At 50.0% G+C, this 7,383-nt stretch overlaps 1 long non-coding RNA gene across 1 annotated transcript; it reads left to right on the forward strand.

Moving 5' to 3' along the window:
• The first annotated feature begins 1,545 nt into the window (after positions 1-1,545).
• On the forward strand, positions 1,546-2,880 carry LOC142465704 (uncharacterized). Its single transcript, XR_012787951.1, has 3 exons — positions 1,546-1,905; positions 2,488-2,617; positions 2,728-2,880. It is a non-coding gene; the product is annotated as an uncharacterized LOC142465704 (long non-coding RNA).
• The last annotated feature ends 4,503 nt before the right edge of the window (positions 2,881-7,383 follow it).

Genomic DNA, 7,383 nt, shown 5'->3' on the forward strand with positions numbered 1-7,383 from the left:
CACCCCCCCCTTTTTTCCCCTAGTTTAACTTTTTTTCCCCTAGTTTAACTTTTAACTGTTGCTGGCCTTTAACTCCTCTAGCCTTTTAATGACCATTTTTTCATGCAGTGTGTTCCTTATGTGTTTTATTAAAATTATTATTATGTCTGCATAATTATGACGTATGTAAGCTCTAACCTTTGGAGCATGATAGGTTCTAAACTTCCCCTTCAAGTTGGCACTTAAGCCTACAGTATGCTGTGGGAATTAACCCTTAAAATGTCTTTGAATCCTGCCAGTTCTTTAAAGGTTTTTAATGCTTTTCATTGCTGCCTGTTCCCCAGAGTTTAAGGGAACACATATCTGTTTTTTCACCAATTAAAATTGTTGTTAGTGTTTATGTTGCCCACGGACATTAGTCCCGCCCCTCTGAAGGATGATAGGTGCAGAATCGAGCAATCCATACCACCATTGGTGGAAATGATGCAGGCAGATGATTGGAAGGATGACATCACACTTGACTCCCGATTGGCTGTGCCTCTGTATATCAAGTAGGCCAGCCACTAACAGGCACCACAGACTCCTGAGGAAGCTGTTAGCGAAACGCAGAAGTCTACTTGCGTTGAGTCTCTGGTTCCTGTTTTATAGCAGCTTGCTTTGCCCGCAGTGTGACGCAGTCACGTGGTGCCGAAAACTGGTGGAGAGAATCTAACCCGGAAGTCCTGCGGAGGCTGACAGTGGAGGAAGCGCCGGCGCAGCCTGACCCCCCTGCAGCAGTTACTACGCATGCAGGTTATCTCTCCCACAACGGACACAGACTAAGCTCTATTTCCATTGCCTGATTTCTGGGGCTTGATTGTAAGTTCCCACTGCATCCGTGTGCCCCCTGATGTCATTTTACTAAACCCTTTTTTTATCATTTTCTACATTTGTGTGGCCATTCTTGATTTCAACCACTGTGTCATGTGTATACCTGATCATATTCCAGCCTCTTACCCCATAGGACTATAGCAGTGGCTATCTGTCTATATTTTGATTCTATCCACTGTGCATGTCCCCATTCCCAGTTGGAATATTTTTTTACCCTACAGGATTGCACTATCATTTGTGTTATTGTTTTTTCTCCTCATATGTTCATCCTGGTGTCTGCGCTCCCTGACCTCTGGACATTGCCACTATATAAGGATCTATAAGGAAGATCCACTGAAGGTCGAGCTGCAAACTTGCACTGGTTGTATATAATTTCATTCTATATTTTGCATTTACTATACTGCAGTATCTCCTCTTATCTGAAACACTCGCAGGAGCGACTGGTGATTTTTGTGTCTTTACAGGACACGGGGGGAGGGACACAGGACACGGGGGAGAGGGACACAGAGGACACAGGGGGAAAGGGACACAGAGGACACAGGGGGAGAGGGACACAGAGGACATGGAGGGAGAGGGACACAGAGGACACGGGGGAGAGGGACACAGAGGACATGGGGGGAGAGGGACACGGGGAAGAGGGACACAGAGAAATGGGGGAGAGGGACACAGAGAACACGGGGGAGAGGGACACAGAGAACAGGGGGGAAGAGGAGAGTGGCCGGGCGGCAGGCCGCGGGGCGAGGAGGAGAAGAGGAGGGTGGCCGGCGAAGCCACAGAAGCAAGCAAGCCAATGAGAGTCGTGCGGGGGTGGGGCCACGGACCAATCTGATTGGCCAGAGACTGAGTGACAGACCGACGGACCAATCAGATTGCCCATAAGAACAGCAAACATACGTTTTAAATTATATAGATATAGATGTATATATGACCCTCTCTTTCTCTCTCAGATATGCCCACCCTGCGTTTAGTCCTAGTGGTTCTGGGCAAGGGATGCCTATCAGCCTCTAACCACTGCTTTTATCTTTATGGAGGGGAGCTGTTCCCGACTGTGGTCAGGTATGTGACAAACAACACGTGGGAGTGGCGTAGAGGACACAGAGCCTCTCACCTCTAGAACCATTATGTCTGATTTCATGCCACCATGTTGTTTTATCCCGCAGACAGACCGGGTTGGGCCTCACCACTATGTTAGCGCAGTTGGGGGGGGATTGTGTCTCCCTTGGTGCTAATGGCTGGAGGCTCCCTTCCCTTCCTACCCCTGCTGGTCTTTGGGGTGACCCTCTTCGCTTCCGGGATGGCCGCCCTCTATCTACCTGAGCTACATAACACCACACTCCCCGACACCATACAGGAAGTGGGGGACAGGTGAGACACGGGTGGCCATCTTGGGTTTGTGATGCCACTTCACTTAACAGCCATCTTGGTTTTGGCATTTCATTTAGAAGCTGCCATCTTCAGGTTGGCATGCCACTTAGTGGCCATCTTGGAGTGTTGATGTCATAAGTGGTTCATTTAAGGGTAAGTCCCACATGGGACCAAAATAATGTCATGGTGCTACCATATCACTGTCATATTAGGTCATCCGACTTCTAAATGGGGCTGACCCTTTAACCCATTTAAATATGTCACTTTCATTAGGTCACTTTGCTCCTACGTGGGACTGGCCCTTCAATATCAGGAGGCAGCCATCTTGTACATGTGATGTTATCGATGTCACTGGGAATATCAGTGAGGCTGCACTGCATCCCCACCGCTCCGTCTTCTCCTGGTAGGCAAAGAGCAGGGAACATATCTGCTGTATCCAGGGGAACCGGAGACGGAATCTCAACACAGTGCTGCCTCTTTGCTAGATAAATGCCTTGTAAATTCTCATTCCAGGGCCCGGGTGAACCCAAGAACAGAGGAGCAGGCGGTGGTGATCAGCGTCATTATGTCAACCAGACTCTAGGATCTGTCGAGAGAGAGAGAGAGAGAGAGAGAGAGAGAGAGAGAGAGAGATAAGGGGGGAAAGAGAGAGATAAGGGGGAGAGAGATAGGGGAGAGAGATACGTAGAGAGTGATAGGGAGTAAAGAGGAAGTGACAGTGAGGGAGAGATAGAGAGGTATAGATAAGGAGGTAGAGGAGATAAAAAAAGAGATATCAACTTGGGTCTACTTGGACCAGAATGCATTGCAAGTTAAAGAGGGACCCTTCACAAAAGAACTACAGACACCAGCATGCATTGCAACAATGTTTACCTACTGTATATCAACCAATCAGAATCAGAGGGCAGTGAGCTAGGGTGCTGCCATCTTGGATTTATGATGTCATCAATCCAGATTTTTGGAGCAAAATAGTGGCAGTTAGTAAATGTGTATATAATAATTGTATGTATTTATTTATATGATGTGTATATATATATAGTTTACTGTAGATTCTGCAGAGAGAGAGAGAGACTGCAGTATGGATATTATATTGTGAACTAAATTAATATTAAATTATGTCCTCAAATTTTGGTGGTGTTTATTTTAGAGGAAGAAGGAAACAAATGTCTCATCTCAACCCGACCTACACATTCACACTCTAAACATCTTTATCACAGCACCCTATAACTTATCTTATTGCTCCATATAACTGTTCCCTATAACTCCTCCGATTGCCTCCAGTGGGAAAAGATTTTTGGGGGGCCATAAACAGATAAGGATGATGGCGGCGGAGGAGTTGGAGGGCAGTGGGAGAGGAGGAGGGGGGCGGGAAAGGAGGAGGAGGAGGGCGGGAAAGGAGAAGGAGGGCGGGAAAGGAGGAGGGCGGTAAAGGAGGAGGGTGGGAAAGGAGGAGGAGGGCGGGAAAGGAGGAGGAGGGCGGGAAAGGAGGAGGAGGAGGAGGGCGGGAAAGGAGGAGGGCGGGAAAGGAGGAGGGCGGGAAAGGAGGAGGAGGAGGGCGGGAAAGGAGGAGGAGGGCGGGAAAGGAGGAGGAGGGCGGGAAAGGAGGAGGAGGAGGGCGGGAAAGGAGGAGGGTGGGAAAGGAGGAGGAGGGCGGGAAAGGAGGAGGAGGGCGGGAAAGGAGGAGGGCGGGAAAGGAGGAGGAGGGCGGGAAAGGAGGAGGAGGAGGGCAGGAAAGGAGGAGGAGGAGGGCGGGAAAGGAGGAGGGTGGGAAAGGAGGAGGGCGGGAAAGGAGGAGGAGGAGGGCGGGAAAGGAGGAGGGCGGGAAAGGAGGAGGAGTAGGGCGGGAAAGGAGGAGGGCGGGAAAGGAGGAGGAGGAGGAGGGCGGGAAAGGAGGAGGGCGGGAAAGGAGGAGGGTGGGAAAGGAGGAGGGCGGGAAAGGAGGAGGAGGAGGGTGGGAAAGGAGGAGGGCGGGAAAAGAGGAGGAGGAGGGCGGGAAAGGAGGAGGAGGAGGGCAGCAAAGGTGGAGGAGGGCGAGAAAGGTGGAGGAGGAGGGCGGAAAAGGAGAGGAGGGCGGGAAAGGTGGAGGAGGGCAGGAATGGTGGAGGAGGGCAGGAATGGTGGAGGAGGGCGGGAAAGGAGGAGGAGGGCAGGAAAAGTGGAGGAGGGCGGGAAAAGTAGATGGGGAGGGAAAGGAGGAGGGCGGGAAAGGAGGAGGGCAGAAAAGGAGGAGGAGGAGGGCGGGAAAAGTGGAATGGGGCGGAAAAAAAGGAGGAGGGCGGGAAAGGAGGAGGAGGGCGGCGGGAGAGGAGGAGGGCAGCGGAAGGGCGATGGGAGAGGAGGAGGGCGACGGAAGAGGAGGGCGGCGGGAGGGCAATGGGAGAGGAGGAGGGTCGGCGGAAGAGAAGGGTGGCAGAGGAGGGTGGCAGAAAAGAAGGCCGGCGGGAGAGGAGGAGGGCGGCAGAGGAGGAGGGTGGCAGGAGAGGAGGACGCCGGGAGAGGAGGAGGGCAGCGGGAGGGCGATGGGAGAGGAGGGCGGCAGAGGAGGAAGGAGGGCGGCGGGAGTGGAGGAGGGCAGCAGGAGAGGTGGAGGGCAGCAGAGGAGGAGGAGGGCGATGGGAGAGGAGGAGGGCGGCAGAGGAGGAAAGAGAGGATGGCAGCGGACGGTGGGGATGGAGCTTGCCCCAGCAGAAGTCAGTCAAAATGTCCGGTGTCTGCTGCCATTAAGGACCTCCTCCGCTGCCCCCCACCCCCGCAGCTCCCTATGTCTGTGGCCAGGACCTCACCCCAACCCCCGCAGCCTCTTGACCTTCCGTGTGTCTGTGGCCAGTCGATCAAAACAAGCATGCGTTCCTCAATGACCCAAGGAAGACGTTTTGGGCTCTCCACCTGGTCACTAGAACACGACATGGCACAAAACATCATCGGTCTGAAGTAACGTGTTTGTATGGAAAGTCCAATTCTAATGGGCATGTCCTCTAATATGTCCTGTGAAAAGTGAAAGTTAAATGGAGGGGAGGACGCAAGTCTGAAGGTTCACCTATGGGCGCCAAATACCCTTACACCGGCCCTGCTAAGCACCATATCAAAATAATATATATGGGGTAGGGTAGATGTCCCAGTTTAGCCGGAACAGTCCCGGTTTCTGGCCGTTTGTCTTGGGTTCCGACTTTTCTGCCTGCTGTCCCGGTTTTCTATCGGCCCCGGCCACGCATGCGCGATCGGTGCTTGCCGGGCGCTTGTGCACATGCGCGACCGGCAACGTGCGATCGCACATGTGCACACCAGTGGTTGGCAAGTGCCGATTGCGCATGCGGATATACGGTAGGTAAACGCAGATCATGCATAATTGGCTGGCAAATGCCGACCGCTCATGCGTGGCCAGCAAGCGCTCATCGCGCATGGGCAGTCGGCGCTCAAGTCTGTGCATGCATGGCATTTGTTCCGGTTTTTGCCGGGACCAATATAGTCACTCTAATTAGGGGGCCACTTCTTACATCCCTTTGTCATTATAGACTATTGACTGAAATACTGTTAGGACATCCATGGTCTGGTTGTGATTAGCGGCGAGTTTCGGTGTGACCTATATATGATAACGTTATTTCCGCGCGCTAACCGTACTGGCGTTAGCGGATCTGCGATGTTAGGCTAACGGGTCATTAGCATCTTATTTGCATAACTCCTCCTATTGCTCCATATAACTTCTCCCTATAACTCCTCCTATTGCTCTATATAATCTCTCCCTATAGCTCCTCCTATTGCTCCATATAACCGCTCCCTATAACTTCTCCTATTACTACATATAACTTCTCCCTATAACTCCTCCTATTGCTCTATATAATCTCTCCCTATAGCTCCTCCTATTGCTCCATATAATCTCTCCCTATAGCTCCTCCTATTGCCCCATACAATAGATTGTGGAGTCATGCTGTGTTGTTAATGCTTAATTAAGATGTGGTCACCTTTGTCTTAATTAATGTCTCGTTAGAAGGGTGAATCTTTAACACATTTAACTGGATAGACAAAAGAAATTGTGACTATAGCGCTAAAGTGTAGAAAAACAAGTTATAAACAATATCCTTTAAATAAAGGTAGGCTGCCTAGTACCTACTCTCCAGTACAAACAGAAACCACATAAAGATAAAGAAAACCTGGCGCCAAATGTTCGTATGGAAAGTCCTGTGATCTTCAAAGAATCCGCATAAATGCTTGACAGGCCATGAAACGAAAAGAGAAAAAACAAACACACAGCATAGCGCACAACTGTGGGTATAACAGTATACACTATGTACCATAAATAAATAAAAAAACTCCTAGTGAACAAACTACAAAACATATATTTAATAAAATAATGAACTATGTCAATAATTGACAACACTGATGCCAATGCAAAGTTTGTTCACTAGGAGTTTTTTTATTTATTTATGGTACATAGTGTATACTGTTATACCCACAGTTGTGCGCTATGATGTGTGTTTGTTTTTTCTCTTTTCGTTTCATGGCCTGTCAAGCATTTATGTGGATTCTTTGAAGATCACAGGACTTTCCATACGAACATATGGCGCCAGGTTTTCTTTATCTTTACATTTAACTGGATGCTAAGTCATCATTATCTCTCTCACAGCTTGAAGGGGGTGAACTGAGACAGTCTCACTATTTATAAGCAGTCTCACTCATTGGAAGACCGTCTCACTTTTTATAAGGCAGTCCCACCTATTAGGAGATGATCTTACTCATTGGAAGGCAGTCTCACTCATTGGAAGGCAGTCTCACTCATTGGAAGGCAGTCTCCCTTATTGGAAGGCAGTCTCGCTCATTGGAAAGCAGTCTCACTCATTAGAAGGCAGTCTCACTCATTGGAACCCAGTCTCGCTCATTGGAAGGCAGTCTCACTCATTGGAAGGCAGTCTCACTCATTGGAAGACAGTCTCTCTCATTGGAAGGCTGTCTCCCTCATTAGAAGGCAGTCTCACTCATTGGAACCCAGTCTCGATCATTGGAAGGCAGTCTCACTCATTAGAAGGCAGTCTCACTCGTTGGAAGGCAGTCTCACTCATTGGAAGGCAGTCTCACTCATTGGAAGGCTGTCTCCCTCATTAGAAGGCAGTCTCACTCATTGGAAGGCAGTCTCACTCATTGGAAGGCATTCACTCATTAGAAGGTAGACTCACT

Source organism: Ascaphus truei, chromosome 14 (genome assembly GCF_040206685.1).
Source record: "Ascaphus truei isolate aAscTru1 chromosome 14, aAscTru1.hap1, whole genome shotgun sequence".
Lineage (NCBI taxonomy): Eukaryota > Metazoa > Chordata > Amphibia > Anura > Ascaphidae > Ascaphus > Ascaphus truei.